This window comes from Micromesistius poutassou, assembly GCF_964030765.1.
Source record: "Micromesistius poutassou genome assembly, chromosome: 1".
Lineage (NCBI taxonomy): Eukaryota > Metazoa > Chordata > Actinopteri > Gadiformes > Gadidae > Micromesistius > Micromesistius poutassou.
Window position 1 is genome coordinate 6,085,060 of NC_140271.1, and position 18,777 is coordinate 6,103,836.

At 42.4% G+C, this 18,777-nt stretch overlaps 2 pseudogenes across 2 annotated transcripts; one reads left to right on the top strand and one right to left on the bottom strand.

The window, feature by feature from the left end:
- Positions 1–1,516: 1,516 nt before the first annotated feature.
- Positions 1,517–16,261, top strand: LOC311382426 (galactosylgalactosylxylosylprotein 3-beta-glucuronosyltransferase 1 pseudogene; annotated as a pseudogene). The gene is made up of 3 exons: positions 1,517–1,924; positions 2,372–2,668; positions 16,175–16,261. The product of its transcript is annotated as a galactosylgalactosylxylosylprotein 3-beta-glucuronosyltransferase 1 pseudogene (transcript).
- LOC311381155 lies at positions 4,354–7,086 on the bottom strand (annotated as a pseudogene). The gene is made up of 4 exons: positions 7,077–7,086; positions 5,031–6,109; positions 4,655–4,808; positions 4,354–4,426 (listed from the first exon to the last, which is right to left on the bottom strand). The product of its transcript is annotated as an uncharacterized misc_RNA (transcript).
- Positions 16,262–18,777: the final 2,516 nt, after the last annotated feature.

Consider the following 18,777-nt stretch of genomic DNA (forward strand, 5'->3'; position numbering starts at 1 on the left):
TACAGCACACAGTAATTAAAGATGGCTACCACAACAAAAAAATAATTTTACCTGATGGCACGCTGTACATAATGGTTCCCCAAATGTGTTATCAGTAAAATACAAGCCAACATCAGATTGCATTTAGATTGTGTTACATGCATGTTTGTTCCCCGATCCCAAGTCCATCTGGTCCATCTGGTAATACGCCATCGTTATAGTATATTAGGGTGATCAGCAAATATCAGTTGTATGGATGAATATAATCGTTAAAGCATATTATATTGATCCATACAGCTGATATTTGTAATCAATGGGAGAACGAACACTAAACAAAATAAGGACAAAGACAGAGAACACAGACAATACAATAATCATTCTGCAATATCAAACACCTTTCACAAGACTTTCTGTAGTAAAATAGATTTTCAAATGAGAGGGAAAGGACCAAGCATATTCTGGGCCCTATTTCTTGTGTGCATTAAGCTGAAGTGGCCCAAAACTGCGCTCCTCACACACAACTGAAGGTGTCTGCGGCTGATGTCTTAATGGAGGGCTTATAGCCTGCGGTACATTAGAATACAAATCATAAGGTGTTGCAGTGATGGCCTGTTAGATCAGGGAACCAGACCCTTCCTTTATTGGCCATGAAAGAAACTATATACTATACTGCCCCCTATTTGGTTGGAGTGTGGAGGACTGACTCTAGCCTTTATCTCTTGACCATTCTAACAGTAACCCCCGTCCAAACCAAAACAACCTGCATCAGGCAGCCGTGAGATGGTGACCAGTCGAGACTTTGTGGCTCTGTTGCTGATTTCCCTGTCCTGGTCGCTCCTCATCTGGCAATATCTCCTAATCACCGGCAACCATACAGACCTCCACTGGAAAGGAAAAACTACTGGAAAAACGCCAGGTATATATCACCCCTCTTTATCCTTGAGCCAGCTGCTTTCACCCAAAGCCACTTACAGTAAACTGAGATCCTTTACCTTGGCTGATGGGAATGGGACAACACTAGCCGCAACTCTAGTTATGAAAGTTATGAAATTATAAAGGAGCATGTTCTATACGGATCCCCAATGAGTGAGTTTTTGCATAACTAAGAAATGCATTAAATTAGTATGGAGCCTAAATGGCCTAAAGCTAAAAAAAAGTATTGGGAGCAAATACCAAAACACAAATATGAATCAGATCTGAGTATTTTAGTGTTGGCTGCTACTACTGCCCTGCTTTTGTGGAAGTCTGCAAGATGGTCTAAAAATAGTGGATGGTCCATTGCTTTATATTTTATTTGATATGTGACACAATATATGATGCATCTTGCATGCAATGTGCAGGGAAAGCTACCCTAGCGTAGCAGCTCCCATATGTAGGCCTCAATGAAGACGGGTATGCATGTTTTCACCCTAACAAGGTTTAGCTCCTTCATCCCATTTGTTTGGCATTGGAAGCATTGTTTTATAAATCGTTAGCCTCATAGCATTATTACCTGAGTCATATTTTAAGGTTCATCTTGTATTTAGCGGGCGGCTGCATGGAGGTGGTGCGCATCGAGTACGTCTACCGCCGGCCCCCGCCCTGGTCCGCCACGCTGGTCCCCATCTATGTGATCACCGCCACCTTCCAACGGGCGGTGCAGAAGGCGGAGCTGACGCGGATAGCCCAAACCTTCCTCCACGTGGCCAACCTGCACTGGATCGTAATCGAGGACGCCCAGAACACCACCGCACTGGTGCGACGCCTGCTGAAGAGCACGGGCCTCAACTACACCCACCTCCACGCGGAGACGCCCACGGTCATGAAGGAGATCGGGAATCCACGGGGGAGCATCCAAAGGAACTTGGGGCTGCACTGGCTGCGCCTGACCATGGGCGAGGCGCCCCCCGGGGTGGTGTACTTTGCGGACGATGACAACGTGTACAGCCTGGAGCTCTTTGAGGAGGTGACAACAGACAACTGCTTTTTCCCGAGAGGTTTGCATGATGCAGCTGGGATGACGTGTCTGGAAGTGGGGGGGGAAAGTCTTTGAGTCAACCTAGAGACCTAGAGAATTGAAATGTTACACTGAGGCTGTGTCAATTCTCTTTTGATCTCCAATCTATTCTAGAGATCTTTTTGTCCCAACAAAAAGCCTGATTTTCATGGATAAGAGTGTGGACATGGCCCCAGATTAATAGCTACGATTAAGGTTATTAACTTATTTGAAATGCTCATAGAACAAACATGGACTTTAAAATCGACTACGGTTAATTGCTACGATTCAGTGTTAGCATTAAGTGCTAGTCTGCCTTTTTCCATTCCGTTCAATTTGGTATTGCGTGTACGGGTGACCCCAAGCGCACAATGGTTCTTCATCCCTGCTCTCTCTTCACGTCCCCATGTCGCCCAGATGCGCTCCACCACAATGGTGTCCGTGTGGCCTGTGGGCTTCGTTGGACACCGGAAATTTGGGTCGCCCAAGATCAACGCCCAGGGCAAGGTGTGCGGCTGGGATGCGGGGTTCGCACCGTATCGGGAGTTCGCCATCGACATGGCCGGCTTCGCCATTAACCTGAAGCTCCTCATCCAAAAGTCTGAGGTCGTCTTCAAGCTGCGAGACATCGCGTCAGGTTACCAGGAGACCAACCTGCTGAGTGGGCTGGTTTCCCTCAGCGACCTGGAGCCCAAGGCGGATAACTGCACCAAGGTAAGCCCAGAGGTCCCCCCTTCCTCTGGGGGTCTGGGTTGGAGACAAGGACATTTGAGTGAAGGATGTTTTATGCGTCAACGATTGGTGTCACCGCTGGGGATTAGTAGCTGTTGAAATTGTGCTTTTTTGTCGAATTGTCAGTCACTTGCAGGCTTGGCCTTCTAGACTCTCTTCAAATATAATATAGCCTATGCTCCCATGTTTCTTGAATGGGGCCGTATTTCAACATTGTGGCGGTTTATACATTTGTCTGAAATCGTCCTTTCTCTGCTCGGGTGTGTGAGTGTGTATCCCATGTGTGTGCATGAGACATCTTTGAAGACCTTTTTTTTTTTTTTCCAGGTCCATACATTACAGTCAGAATAATACATATCATACTTCTCACTAACCTGTCTGTAGACGTAAATAGCTCACAGAAAAGTATCACAGGTTCAGTAAGCAGCATAAAAGTGAGCAGGGACCCATTAGGACCTCATACATACTGTATTATATCCACATAAGCATTTTTTTTTTAAAAAATGTAAAAAGTAAAACAAGAACTAAATAAACAAACATGTTGGGGTAAACCTCAGTGACTCAAAAAGCCCTCTACAGAGGGAAAATAAAATAACAAAAAGGACACAACAATCTACTTTAGACAAATGATGGTCGTATTGGTGTGATATATGTACAGTGTTGGGAAAGTTCACTTTCTACATGAACTAGTTCAAAGTTCAGTTCACAAATTTTTAAATGAACTAGTTCAGTTCATAGTTAGAAGTACAATATAGAAGTACAGACAGCAATTATTTGATCAATTTTAACCAATTTTGAATCCTTATGCAACCAGTGTTCACATTAGCATTGAGGGGACAGCCTTTCCCCATTGTCGCTTTAACGCTTTGTTGCTGTCTATTCAGTCCACACTAGTAGCAGCTGCAGCTTTCACCCCTACAGTATATTCTCAGAAACATGAAGAAAAACTTGCTGCTTGAATGGTATTTTTTAATAAGGAATTATTATAAGAAAAACAGGACAGTAGTCCTTAAGGTGCAATACCAATTTTCCATTTCAAATTCCATTCAGTACATACTAAAAAGGAATACTGGAATCCTGGTAAAATATACCAGGCAGGTTCAACAAACAAGTTACATGAATAGTAAAACTCTCAAGACCATTCTACTAACACAAACTGAGGTAGGAACCAGGCTGAGGTAGGAAACTTGAAAGTGCAATATTCAAAGTGCAAAACATTTCAACATTATTAAGTTGCTTTTACATTTTTTGGGTTGTTTGCCCAATGAATAAGTAAAAAAAAATAAAAAATAACTTTTCAGTCAGTCAGAGTCCAATGCCATGGACAATGCTTCTACTTTCTGTCCAGTGAGTGAACATAACTGAATGAATATCTGTCACTGATTACAGTCCACATAAATAACTAAAATAATAATAATAATTAATGAAAAAAAGTCCAAGTGTTCAGGGCCAAGCCCGAAAATCCCTTAGCTGAATGAAGATCATCTGTCATTGGTCACAGTGGTCTCTCCCTGGTGGTTCTGCTGTTTTTTGCTTCCTGTAAAAACAAGATATGCGCTGTTATTTTTATGCAGCTCACCTCTGCACATCAATATAGTCATCTCATTTGGCAATACATTGTACTTCTATAGCCCAATAAACAGATCACAACAATATTTAATATACCTTCAAATCTTTTTGTTTGCATTCAAGATCAGCTGCTTCTCAAAGTTTGCATCTCCCAGCTGGTTTCTCCTGGGTCTGAATGAAGAAATTTTAACATCATGATTATTATGGCAAAAATGGTAACAGTAATCTGTATTAAAGGAATTGTGAAGTGAGGCAATCACTGAAATAATTTGATCAAATTTTTATATTGAAAACCAGAACTAGAATAATATCACCAAGAACTATGATTGAGGCTGGGTATTTACTGTACTTATTACCAAAGAATAATAATTATGTAATGCAATCACAGTTTATTCCTACCTGAATATTAGACCACCGATGCTGAAAAGCCTCTCTACTGGAGCGCTTGAGGGCAGGGCAGTGTTGTGTTTAATGAACAGCTTTCTGAGCTTTGGAAACTGCATGTTGTGGTGACTCGCTATCGCTGTGGCGTGGTTCAGGAAGTATCGCACAACTGGGCAAGGTTTAGGCCGTACACGGCATTTATTGCAATGATCAGCAAATACAATATAATGCAGCACTTCTAGGGTCTCCGTGAGCCTCTAGTCCCTCTGGCCTCCCGATGTCTGTTCCTGGGCTCCCTTTTAAGATGGCCCCCAGGTACTTGTCTCTCCCTCACCAGGTGTCTCCAATCGCGCTGATTGGAGAGAGAGACGCTCTGCTCTCTGCTGCCGACAAGTGGGTGGCGGGCCGAGGTGTAAGTGGCGGGATGCCACAATGTATTCATCAAACCCATCTGTGGTTGGGGCATCCAAATATATATATATATAAATAGGTGTCCACTTCAGATTTTTGTTTTGTTTTTTTGTTAAATCTGAAGAATGATGCTGCAGGATCGTTCTTGTCACTTTCACCACTGGACTGGGCTTGACCGGAGTCTCTTGCAGCTGAGTCATCAGAGTTGAGGGTTTGAAATTCTCTTTTCAGCATCTATCTTCAATTCTCCTCATCTTGGACCCAGTCTAGCTTGAATCTTGGCACCAGCATAGCAGAGAGTATGTGGTCCCTCTTCTCCAGAAGACCTGCCAGCCTTTTGCTCAGTGACTCCAAGATACTCTTTATGAGGGGTCGGCATGTAATGAGACCCTCTGCTGCAGTGGGCTCTATGCTCTCATCCAACAGGTCATTCATATGACATTGCAGCTGCACAATATTTGGAGCCAGGTAGCCTAGAAAGATGTTCTTTTCTGCTTGGAGGATGTTTAGTGCAAGTGCTAAAGGCCTCATCACATCTACAAACTTGTGTATGAATTCAACTTCCTGTGGAGAGAATCTGCGAAAGCCAAACTCATCACTTAGTGTGCAAAATCAGCTCGTTATGTAGGGGAGTGGCATCATTTTCAGGGGTGACCTCAGCCACGTTCATTTCTGCCTTGGTAGTTAGTGTTGCTATGCGAGACAGTCGCTCCAATGCAAGAAAAACTGAGTTCCATCTTGCGTCATTTGTCACAACAAAGCCAATCCCAAGCTTTTCCTCCACAGTATCAGAAGCCTTTGTACTTCGTTTAACCAGGTTCCACAGAGCAGATGCTTTTGCAAAAACAGCCCTCGACATTGTTTTGTAGTGTCTTTTGGTAACCTTTTCCATGTCTTTGGCCACTAGATTCAAGGTGTGGGCCATGCACCTTCTGTGAGGGGGGAGAGAGGGATGATCCAGATCTGAGAGAGGCTCAGGCTCCATCTCATCTTCATCTGAGCTCTCACTGGCTGCAGCAAAGGCTGTTTTTCCAGCAAAACTCTCGCCATACAGTTGAGCTGGAAGTTTTCCACTGAATCTCACATAGGTTCTCCCAATCTTCGTCCTTTAGAACAAGGTTTCCTTCATGTTCCCATTTTTGTTTTACATACAGTGAACTACATTTTGTTTGTTGTAACCCCTTGTAAAATGTTGAGATAAGTTTTTGGTTAGAGCCAGCAGAATAAGCGTCTATAAACACTTTTAACAGAATATTATCCCAGCCTACTTGTGTACACCCCTTCTGTATCTGGTCAATATAATGCCGGACCTGAAGGAATCTGTAAAAATCGTCCTTATCCAAGCCAAACTGCCCCTTCAGATTTTGAAAACTATTCATGGTCCCCTTATGCAAAAATGTGCAATATGCTGTTAAACCTTGCGACCCCCATCTCTTAAATCTTGCGTCCCATCTTTTAGGCAAAAAATCTGGATCAAATGCGCACCATCTCAAGACCTTTACCGCATCCAGTGTTTCCCATACATAGACCAATGTGTGGCACAGCGCACAGATTCAACAACGAGCGCCACAAATTGATTCCGCTTTTTTTCTTTTAACGTGATTTTTAAGTATGACAGTGTTTCCCACAGACCAGGTAGCAATGTGTGGTGCCCCCCTGCAGGGTTGGCAACTTTTGGTTTTTGGCCGGAGTGAGACTCTGTAGAATTGTATAATGCTTACATTATAACAGGATATAACATTATAAGTTATAACTTATAACATTATAAGTTGGATATTGCAGACGGGAGTTGGATTGCGGGCGCACGGGATTGTTGTGTTGGATTGCGGGCGGACGGGATTGTTGTATGGGATTGCGGGCGGACGGGATTGTTGTGTTGGATTGCGGGTGGACGGGATTGTTGTATTGGATTGCGGGTGGACGGGATTGTTCGCACGCCACCCCCCCCCCTCCCCATCAACATCTCCACCCGCGGTGGAATCGCCTTTATCATTATCAAAACGACGCTACGCCGTGCATAGCCTACCGAACACCATCTCCTGATACTCAAATGAGTAACTCACTAAAAAAGTTATGTGCTTATAATGGTAGCCTACTTGTAAAGGTTTGTTTATGTTTATTTTTCATACTGCCCATAAAAAAAATCTGATCTTCAACTCTTTTGGCATGATGATTAAGTCCTTAATGATGATTAAGTAGTCTTTTGTGAGGGTATAGAACAATTACTCTCTTAATTATAGAAGAAATCAAAAACAATCAGAGCCGAATAAGTTGTGTATAATAGGCCTCATAGATTTAGTTGTTTGCTCTTTCCATGGCAAATCCTTGTGATGTCATGATATATGTTTATTCATAGGATGATGGATCTATATCCGTTTTGGGGAAAGTTGGTCTTTCACTGGTGCTGTATTGATGGATGTGTTCCTGCCAGTAGTCTTTCACTTGGGACATACAGCTCAACCCCTAAAAGCTTGGAACTTAACCCGATGGTTGTCAGTTGACAACCGTTTGAGAGTGGTGAGATCAGCGGAAAAGGTCATTGGAGCCTCACTTCCTTCTGTCCAGGACATATTCCTGAGCCGCTGCAGGAATAGGGCCCGGAAAATAGTGGGAGACCCCTCTCACCCTCTGAACAGCTTCTTTCAGCTCCTACCCTCCAAGAAGCACTATCGCAGCATAAGATGCTCCATGGGATGGGATGAATGTGTGGGAATGTATGTTTTTTTACTCGATCACGATCCCTGAGAAACGCCTTCTCATTCTGTTGTTACTTGTTATCAACAAAATGACAATAAATTTTATTTTATTTTATTTTATTTGAACCGTTTGTATTTGGTTTAATTCCATAAAGATTTATAATTTAGGTTTAGTTATTTAGTCTGTAAAACTATTTATTGTTCATACCTTATACGTAAGATAGTGTTGATTAAACGAGATGAGAGTCCTCTCTAGAGCCGTTTGTTCGTTCTAGGCCAGTGGTTCTCAAACTTTTTATACCGCGTACCACCTCAGAAAATATTTGTCTCCCCAAGTACCATCATTAGGAACAATGTTATAAAATATAACAAACTACAGTAGCGTAGACCTGCGGCCCTATTCTGCTACACACAGTTCACGCCAGAGGCACATTTAGTCTTAAAATATATATTATTTGTGGTCAACTGTGGTCAGCTGTACAAAGTGGTAGCACTAGAACAGACACAGAGACACACACGCACACAAGTGAGAACATTAAGAATAACAACTGTGTACCAACAACCTGTTTGAAAATGTAAGGCTAAATACAAATAATATTGAAAGTTGGCCAGCCCGCTGATAACTGAACTTCCATAACCCTCATGAGACGGGCGCGCCTGCCTCTGCAAACAAAGTCCTGCGATGTCTACAACTGTATATGTAGTATACATACATGGAGGTCAGCTTCAGTCTCAGGTGTGGCTCAGCATCAATCCTGCTTCTGTATTTAGTTTTTATGATGGAAAGTGAAGACAAGACTTTCTCGCACTGATGTGATGTGATGTGGTCGGCTGATATTGAAACAAAAATATTACAGGAAAGGCAAAACTTATTTAAAACATTTTTAATGATCTATTGGTTAACGTATTTCCATTCGTCCTAGTTTGATGTTTGTATGTATGTATGTATGTATGTATGTATGTGCAGTGTTTCCCACAGACCAGGTAGCAATGTGTGGTGCCCCCCTGCAGGGTTGGCAACTTTTGGTTTTTGGCCGGAGTGACACTCTGTAGAATTTTATGATGCTTACATAACATATAACATACATATAACAGGGTAGGGGGGGGGGATTATTGTGTTGGATTGCGGGCGGATGGGATTGTTTACGGGGGGAAGGGTTGGTACGGGTTGGCGAGATATTTGAGATATGATGGGCAAAATAGCCTAACGAGCACACCACATGACATGTACATTACGAATATAGTTAACTCTTGTTCTAAACCAGGGTTTCTCAACGGGGGTGGAAGCGCCCCCTGGGGGGCGTTCGTAGAACCTAGGGGGCGCTGGGAACGAACACGGAGGCGTCACAACTTTGCTTGTGTAGTAGTAATTATTTTTAACTTTTTAAACTTTCATGGTTTTCAAATATTTTCGGTGCAAAAATAGGATAACTATCTCATCTACTTTTTACTTTATGCTCAGTACCGTCATGATCGCCATAGTAACGCTGATAAACAAATCCACCTCATCGCAGTAGCGTGGTGCTTTCCGAAACTATTTCGCCCTCCCCTGACTTCCACTGGTTGGTTTGCGGGACATGCAAAGCAAGCGGTGGATGGGGCATTACACTAAGCAACATGAATCTCATCCATATTACATAGTAAGGCAACATAAGACGTGAATAAAGCTAACTCTGCTTAGCATGCTAATTGTAAACAATAGTTAGTTAGTTAGGCCTTTAAGTTCCCTAGGGAACATAGGCCATCGATGAAAGCCCTCCATCCTCTTCGGGGATTGTATTGTAAACAATAGAACAATAGAACGTGCGCATTACATGTAGACCACTGCAACGTCTCTCATTACGTCTGCGAACCGATAAACACTTTTTTTCATAAGGTACGCACACCAACCGGCACATACGCATTTAACACTGATGTTACAGGCGCTTAACTTGTATAGTAACAAACTACTTTAATTACTATTTGGCCGCAAACTTAAACGTGCTACTCTCAGAACGAAGCGGATAAAGGCTGCACATGCACAGCATTGCTAGGCAACGTCACGTAAACAAAGGGAGTCTTTCGTACACATATTGAACCTAAGTTGAATACACAAGCACTGTTACATATTAAACTTCAATAGCTCAATAATAAAACCTTTTAATAAAACTCTGAATACACATTTTCTTGTCCAGAAGAAACCAAAACAGCACAGACGGCTTTTATTTATTTATTTTTATTCAAGCAATGTAGCATGAGTTGGAGTGGAGTTGGTAATGGATATAGCCTACCCACGGGGGTCAACATTTCTTTTAAACAAAATTAACAATAATGGGGGGCGCCAGAGGATCAGGGTAAGGTAAGGGGGGCGTTTGCTCAAAAAAGGTTGAGAAACACTGTTCTAAACTAACGAACATATCACATGTACATTACGAATATAGTCAGCTATTTTTTCAGGTCAAGGCCTGAGCCGGAGGCCGCATGTCCCAACTAGGGGAGATGCTGGAGACTCAGACAATGCACCACACATTCGCAAGAACAGGAGTCAGTCTGCTGATAATATTCGGCCACAACTGATGGGCAAAAACAAACACATCACATCTATGGTATGCCTTTTTAACTTTTCTCATGTCAAGGCCCGAAAGGTCAAATCAACCCAGAACGTAGTATGCCTTTCAACTTTTATGTCATGGCCCGTAAGATCAAGTCAACCCAGAATACGGTCAGAAATCCCACCGTTAGACCACAGTAATTAACACATAGCCTAACCACAGCCCAGGGCGCCTCCCGCCTTTCTCAAGGTTAGGGAGCTGAACAGGGAGCTGGACCCAGGTAACCCCCACGCCAGCACTGAAAACATCCAGAAACACACACACCAGCCTAAACGCACACACTTCGTTGGGAGGGAAAATACAGCATAAGACTGTACCACACAGAACACCTCATGCTCTTCTGAAGCAGAACTTCCACGGAGGCGAAGCTCCAGACGACCTCAGCGCTGTTAGGGACTTAACGATCTTATTCGACTTATTCGATCTCTCACGCTTTATGAATTTGTATCACCTTTGCTACTTTACTCAATAAATCTGAGGCCCTCGTGCTGACAGACTTTATTACCTCTCCGTCTCATTTTATCTGGTCAAGTAACTAGACAGACTGTTTTTCCCAACAGATATTTATAATAAATATCTCACACCGCTCTCACAACAAATGTCACGCCAAAAAAAGAAAAATACCTGTTAGATCTCTCGTTGCTTTGGACGAGCGCTAAATTGCTGCGGCTGTCACCCCCCCCGGTCAACAATTCCACCTGCAGACCCTGTTATAATGTAAGTATTATAAGATTCTAAGATTCAGAGTCTCACTCCGGCCAAAAACCAAAAGTTGCCAACCCTGCAGGGGGGCACCACACATTGCTACCTGGTCACTGGAAACACTGGCATCCACATCTTTAGTGACGAACATATCCATGGGTTTCCCAATTCCTTTAAATTATTCAATAAGCCCTTATCCCCAATTGCAGCCTGGATTGGAAATTCATCCGATATAGCACTTTCAATCTCCTTCCATTTAGCACAGTATTCCGGGTTGCAGCAACATATTAATGGCCGCAATTGAGCAGCAGTATAGTAATCTTTTAAGCATGGGAGAGCAACCCCGCCCTTGTTTTTTGCCAATTGTAAACTCTGGTATCTTGGCCTTCGTCCGTGCCAAATGAACCTCGAAATATGTTTGTTCCACTCATGAAATTGTTGGTCCGATATATCTAGTGGAAGGGATTGAAAGAGATACAACAATTTCGGCAAAACAACCATTTTGACAGATTCCACGTGTGATCCGAAATTAAGAAAAGGTATAAGGTCCCATCTCCTTATGTCTTCCCTAATCTTTTTGTTCAGGGGGAGGTAGTTAAGTGAGAACAATTTTGTCAAATCTATTGGAATGTTTACCCCCAAGTATCTAATTGAATCCGAATCCCATTTCAAATTGTACTTATTTACAGAGGGGTTGTATTTGAAACAGAGAATTTGTGTTTTTGGAACATTCAGCTTATATCCAGAGAAGGATCCATATTGTTCCAAGAGTTCAAATAACCGTGCCAAAGATTGCTCAGGGTCGGTTAAATACACCAATACTTCATCAGCGAATAACAAAATAATTTGTTCTCCCCCATTCATATCGATTCCTTTAATATTGTCATCCTGACTGATCCATTGGCTCAGGGGCTCGATAAAGATGCAAACAAGAGGGGGCTAATTGGGCAGCCCTGTCTTGTTCCTCGTTCTAATGAAAAGGGGCTAGAGACAGCCCCATTTATTTTAATTCTCGCCCTTGGGCTATCATAGAGAGCTCGTATTGTTTTAATAAAGGTACTATGAAATCCAAATTTGTCCAAAACTATACAAAAAAGACCAATTTACACAATCAAAAGCTTTTTCTGCATCTAGCCCCACTAATACTGCTTCTAAATGATATTCTGTTATATGGTTAATTACATGTAGTGTCCTTCTGATACTATCTTGAGTTTGTCTTTCACAAATAAAACCTGTCTGGTCAAGGCTAATAATTTGTGGTAACAATCCCTCTATTCGTTTGGTTAGTATATGGGTAAAGATTTTATAATCCTGGTTTAACACGCTTACTGGTCTAAAATTACCGCATTCAGACTTATCTTTCCCCTCCTTCGGAATCAGGGATATTACTGCCTCCCTCCAAGAGAGGGGTATACTGTTCTCTTTAAGAACCCAGTTAAAGGTGGACTGCAACACAGGGAGCAAAGAACCCTCCATGACTCTGTACCATTCGGAAGGGAACCCGTCCGGACCTGGAGCCTTATTTGGTTTAAGATGTGATATGGCTGAACAAATTTCTTTCTCTGTTATTTTAGCTACAAGATTCCTACTTTGTTCACCATTCAATTTAGGCAGATTAATCTTCTGAAAGAAATCTTCCATCTTCTCTCCATAAATTTGAGGTTGGGAGTATAGTTTTTTATAATATTTTTCAAAACAATCTTGTATTTCTTTTAATTTGTAATGCATATAATTAGTAATAGGATTTTTTATTTTATGAATTGAATTCTCTGCTTGTTGTTTTTTCAGCCTATAAGCTAATAATTTACTGGCTTTTCCACCCCCTTCATAATATTTCTGTTTTGTAAAAATTAACATTTTTTGTATAGATCTCATCTATTTCATTCTTTTTCTTCCTAAGTAGCTCTCTAATTTTCTGATCATTTGTGTCTTTATGATTTTGTTCTAATTGTTTTAATTCCGCTTCCAACTGCACTAACTCTTTCTGCCTTACTCTTTTTATGTGAGCGCTGTATCCAATTATTTTTCCCCGAAGCACAGCTTTACATGCATCCCATAATATTGGAGGGGAAACTTCACCATTATCGTTCTGTTCCAAGTTTGGGATTTAATCTAATGTTCAGATCTCCCCCGCAGATTAGAACCCCATGGTCTCCACTGTTATCAAATCAAATATCAGCTTAAAAAACTTCCAGTCAGAATTAGGAGCGTAAATATTTAATAGAGTGACCAATGAGCCCCCTAAATTTCCCCTCACGAAAATAAATCTTTCCTCTGTGTCCTTTTTCTCAAAAATGGGTTCGAAACTAGTCTTGTTGGAAATCAATATTGCCACCCCCCTTCTATGCCCAGCCTTATAAGATGATGAGTACTGATGCTTGAAGCCCAAGCGTTTTAATTTAGCATGTTCTGTATCCGAAAGATGTGTTTCCTGTAAAAATGCCACCTCAACTCTCTCTTTTTAGTTTAGTTAAAATCTTATTCCTCTTAATGGGAATTTGATACTCAACATCTCAAAAACCAAAGAACTGGTAGTGAATTTTAGAAGGTCCCCCAGTCCCCTCTCTACGCTCTCCATTAATGGGGTGGAGGTGGAGAGGGTCACTTCCTTCCAGTTCCTTGGGACCACAATCCATGAATCCCTATCATGGGAGCTCAACACTAATATTAAGATCAGCAAAGCCCACCAGCGACTCCACTTTCTGCGGCAGCTCAAAAAGTTTAGAGTCAGCCGAGTTGCCATGACCCACTTTTATAGGTCAACTATTGAAAGCGTGCTCACTTTTTCCATGCTGGTCTGGTTCGGTCACACAACAGCTCAGGACAAAACTAGGCTGGAAAGAGTAGTACGCAGAGCATCAAAAATCATAGGCTGTAGTCTTCCTTCACTTTCTTCACTCTTCTCCACCAGAATAATTAGGAAGGCAAAAAACATCATAGCAGATCACTCTCACCCTGCTCACGACCTATTTAATCTCCTTCCATCTGGAAGAAGATATAGGAGCATTAAGACCTCCAAATCACGTTTCAGAGACAGCAATTACCCTCTGGCTATCAGAAATCTGAACTTGCACTAAAGATATGTTAACAGCACTTTAACAACTGTATGCACTGTGCACTTTCTCTGTCTACTGTTTTACTATCTGTTGGGTATAGTCTGCAGTACTACTATCTGCTGGGATTGTTTATTGTTTGTTGTACATTGTCTGTTTTCTGTACTTGATGATGTCTGTCCTTCATGTTTGGCTGTCGAGAGTTGTACCAAGACAAATTCCTATCCTATGACAAGGCCATTCACATTATAAGTTGCTATTTTAACTGATTGCATTCAGTGTACAATAAGAGTAAAAAAGATAAATGAAATGAACCCAAAGCACACCACCATAAGTGTCCATATGTGACAAAAAGAATCACAGGTTATACCCCGCAGGCTGCAAAGAACTGCAGCAAAAAACGGCAGCAAAAACTGCCACAACACACAGAACACAATAAGAACAATAAAGACAGAAAATAAGACTTCCAACTGTGGGGTCTTAATATTGACCCTGATGAAGCCCTGATGGTAAGAGGGCTCTGAGGTAAAGCCTCCCCCCCTATCAGGTGGGAGAGGGCCTTCATGCATGATGTCTCTGTCCCGGCAACATAAAGAAAAATCCCCCCGACATTTACATTATAATCGTAGTTGTTTAGCCCGTACAATGCTTCTTTAATAAGCAGGACATGTTAACAGTCTTTATTCCTCCCTCTGCTGGGAGTCCCCGGAGAAAAAGAAGAAAGAAAATATCGACTCACCGGACTCACCCATTATATTCTGGGTAAACTCGCAGTTTTCAATTAACTAATGGTGCCTTCTATTTGTCTCGTAATCGCGACGTGCAGCTCGGGTGTGACGTCACATCTGTCTCGTAAAACGAGTGACCCCAGGTTTTTCGTTCTATTTGGCACACAACAAGACGAGTCGGAGCTCTGCTTTCTGCTCAAGAATCGGCATTGTTGTCATAGCAACATGGAGCGTCTCTAGCCAATTTCAGCGGCACAAGCTACAAAATAGGCGGTATTTAACACATAATAAGACTGTAACGACATGTCTATAGGTAACAGTATACAGTGCTATGTGTACGACTTCTTCATTTGGTTACAACAAAAACACAAGTGCTTAAAATAGTAGAAAACCACAATGTTTTTACATGTGATGCTCGGAGTGGCCATCTTTGTTACTGAACTCGGGGTCCTCTGAGTTCAGACGAGTTGACGAGTCGTTTTTACGACCTCGGGGGGACAAATAGAAGGCACCATTGTGGTGCCTTCTATTTGTCCACCCGACTCGATCTGCGAGTCGGATTTCCGAGTTACGAACCGGAAATTGCAAATAGCATGCCCCCGAGGTCGGAAAAACGACTCGTCAACTCGTCTGAACTCAGAGGACCCCGAGTTCAGTAGCTTGTGCAGCTGAAATTGGCTAGAGATGCTCCATGTTGCTATGACAACAAAAGCTTGACATCTTGACAACGATGGACCTCGGCGGGGCTTCCCCGGGCGGCTTCGGCATCAAGGCGCGGTGAGCTCTTTCCACTCGTAGTTCAAGTGCGGCCGGGAGCTCCAGTCCCTCCCGCAGCAAGCGCTCCACATACAGCACCATCAAAGGGGAATTTTCCTCCGCTCCCTCTTTAACGCCGTGGCTTCTGATGTTTTCTCTTCTGGAGCGACCCTCTAATTCCGTCAGCTTAGCGTCCAGGTGTATCTGAAGGTGTAGCAGAGCTCTCCGCCTCTTTGATCCTAGTATTGGTTTTGTTAATTTCTTCCCGAATTTCTTTCAGCTGCTGACTGCTGACTTTTCTGAACTCTCTCAGCTCTTTGAGTATGAGGCCAAGGTCCCTGGTCTCTCTTTGACCCACTTTGAGGTGTGCATGCGTGCCATCATCGTCCTCCATTACGCTGCTAGGCAAGGAAGTTTGGCTCCGTTGCCGTCGAATAACTCCGCCTGCATTGACTTTTTATTTTTCCCTTTAGGGTTAGGGTTAAGTTGAATATCTTAAAAATGATAATGACAATTGGTTATTTTCTTTTTCATTGTTCTCATCCATCTGGTGTGTCCTCATCCATCTCATGTGCTCTCCTCCCTGTGGTTCAACCAGGTGCTGGTGTGGCACACCAGGACAGAGAGGCCATCACTGGTGGACGGGGGCGAGCAAGGGTTCACAAACCCTGATATTGAAGTATGACAGACATGTTCAGACATGACAGACGACATGTTCTGGGGTAACCCAGGTAACCACACTGTTACTCTTATTCTGGTCCTGATTCTTGTCCTAGCTAGCTTTGTTGCATACAGGGAATGGGTTAACCTAGCTATTGTTAGTGCTTGGCACTTGGTTCTATGGACATCCTTACTGTACCGACAGCGATATATATTGTTTTTCTTTCTTCTGACAAATTGACTTATTCTAAGTCGCTTTGGATAACACCGTCTGTTAAATGCCCTAAATGTAAAATAACGTTACGTATGTTGAAAAGATTCAATGCTTGGATAATTACATTTCATTGTTTATTATATTTAATTTCATTTTAGGCATTGAGGAAAAGGGACACCACACCATCAGTCTGGACGCCGTGAAGAGAGGGTTCAATAAAGGGCACAATAAAGAGCTCTCTCAGCGACGTACAGCACCAGCCCGGGCCCCTGCTTGGCTGGACATAGGGGCCCTTTTTGTTTTGCGGCCCCTAACTAGTTGGTTGGGGCACAGGGCTGCCGCGCAGGGAAAGAATGGGGCCCTTGTCTTGTGCATGGCAGCGGCAATTGACAATCAGAGACATGGTGGAGGGCATTTCTGAAATATTCCTGGGTTGTATGTTATGGGGTATATGGATTTGTGTGTTATGTGAATGTTGTGTGAATGTTAACTGTTAACACAGTATTAACAACAAATACTGTGCAGTATATGCACAAATGACTGGGTAACACTTTACATACATTAATTAACCATTAATTAACATTAGTTAATGCAGTAATACGCCTTATTCATCAGTAAACGTTGACATCAAAGTTGATTACTAGACCATTACTTTACTGTTATTTAATGCTTATAACTGCATTACCTTATGTTAATTAAATATTTTAGTTATTATTATTATTATTATTATTATTATAGTTATTATTATTTATTATTATTATCATTATTAATGTACCCGATGGATGTGTGTCATGCTGATAATGTTTTAGCATTCCAGGAGGCATTCCCGAGACCGATGGTGTATTTATTTGGTTATTTTTGGTTCATGTTCAAAGGTTCAAAGGGCTAGCATAACAAAGAGGTATGGTTATACATGTTCTAAAAATCCCTCTCAATGAAACCCTGTGTCTGGGACTTTTATTATATATTGTAGTGACCTACAAGGGCATTAGAGGGAGACATTCACCCGGTCACCTGCGCCTTTAAGAGAGAGGGCGGGTGGAGGAAGAGGAGGTCCTTGGCCGGCACACCTGGTCCCTGGCTGTATGTGAATTGTTTGGTAGTAAACAAACCCAACCTGCCTTCGTCTCCTGTGTCGTTGTTTTCCGCACTTCCACAATATCATATATGGGCATGTCATGGCCCATATATGCAAATTTCATAGCCAATATACTGTCAAGTCATAGTCTGTCTGGTCCTTTCATAGTCCAGTGGTGGTAGGCAGGGACAAAACCAAAAACGTTTACACATACAAATAAATAACGTGCCCAGCAAACATTTCGATCAGAGGTCTAATCGACGTTGGTCATGGAGGTCGATACAACGTCTAGTTCAGGGTTTCTCAACGGGGGCGGCAGCGCCCCCTGGGGGGCGTTCGTAGAACCTAGGGGGCGCTGGGAACGAACACGGAGGCGTCACAACTTTGCTTGTGTAGTAGTAATTATTTTAAACTTTTTAAACTTTCATGGTTTTCAAATATTTTCGGTGCGAAAATAGGATAACTGAAATAAAAAGCCTATCTTCATATGGGTTTCTTCTAACCCCTCTATCGTCTCATCTACTTTTTACTTTATGCTCAGTACCGTCATGATCGCCATAGTAACGCTGATAAACAAATCCACCTCATCGCAGTAGCGTGGTGCGCTTTCCGAAACTATTTCGCCCTCCCCTGACTTCCACTGGTTGGTTTGCGGGACATGCAAAGCAAGCGGTGGATGGGGCATTACACTAAGCAACATGAATCTCATCCATATTACATAGTAAGGCAACATAAGACGTGAATAAAGCTCCGCTTAGCATGCTAATTGTAAACAATAGTTAGTTAGTTAGTTAGTTATGGTGCCTTCTATTTGTCCACCCAACTCGATCTGCGAGTCGGATTTACGAGTTACGAACCGGAAGTTGCAAATAGAACGCCCCCGAGGTCGGAAAAACGACTCGTCAACTCGTCTGAACTCAGAGGACCCCGAGTTCAGTAACATGGCTACTCCGAGCATCACATGTAGTAAACATTGTGGTTTTCTACTATTTTAAGCACTTGTATTTTTGTTGTAACCAAATGAAGAAATCGTACACATAGCACTGTATACTGTTACCTATAGGCATGTTGTTACAGTCTTATTATGTGTTAAATACCGCCTATTTTGTAGCTTGTGCCGCTGAAATTGGCTAGAGATGCTCCATGTTGCTATGACAACAATGCAGATTCTTGAGCAGAAAGCAGAGCTCCGACTCGTCTTGTTGTGTGCCAAATAGAACGAAAAACCCGGGGTCACTCGTTTTACGAG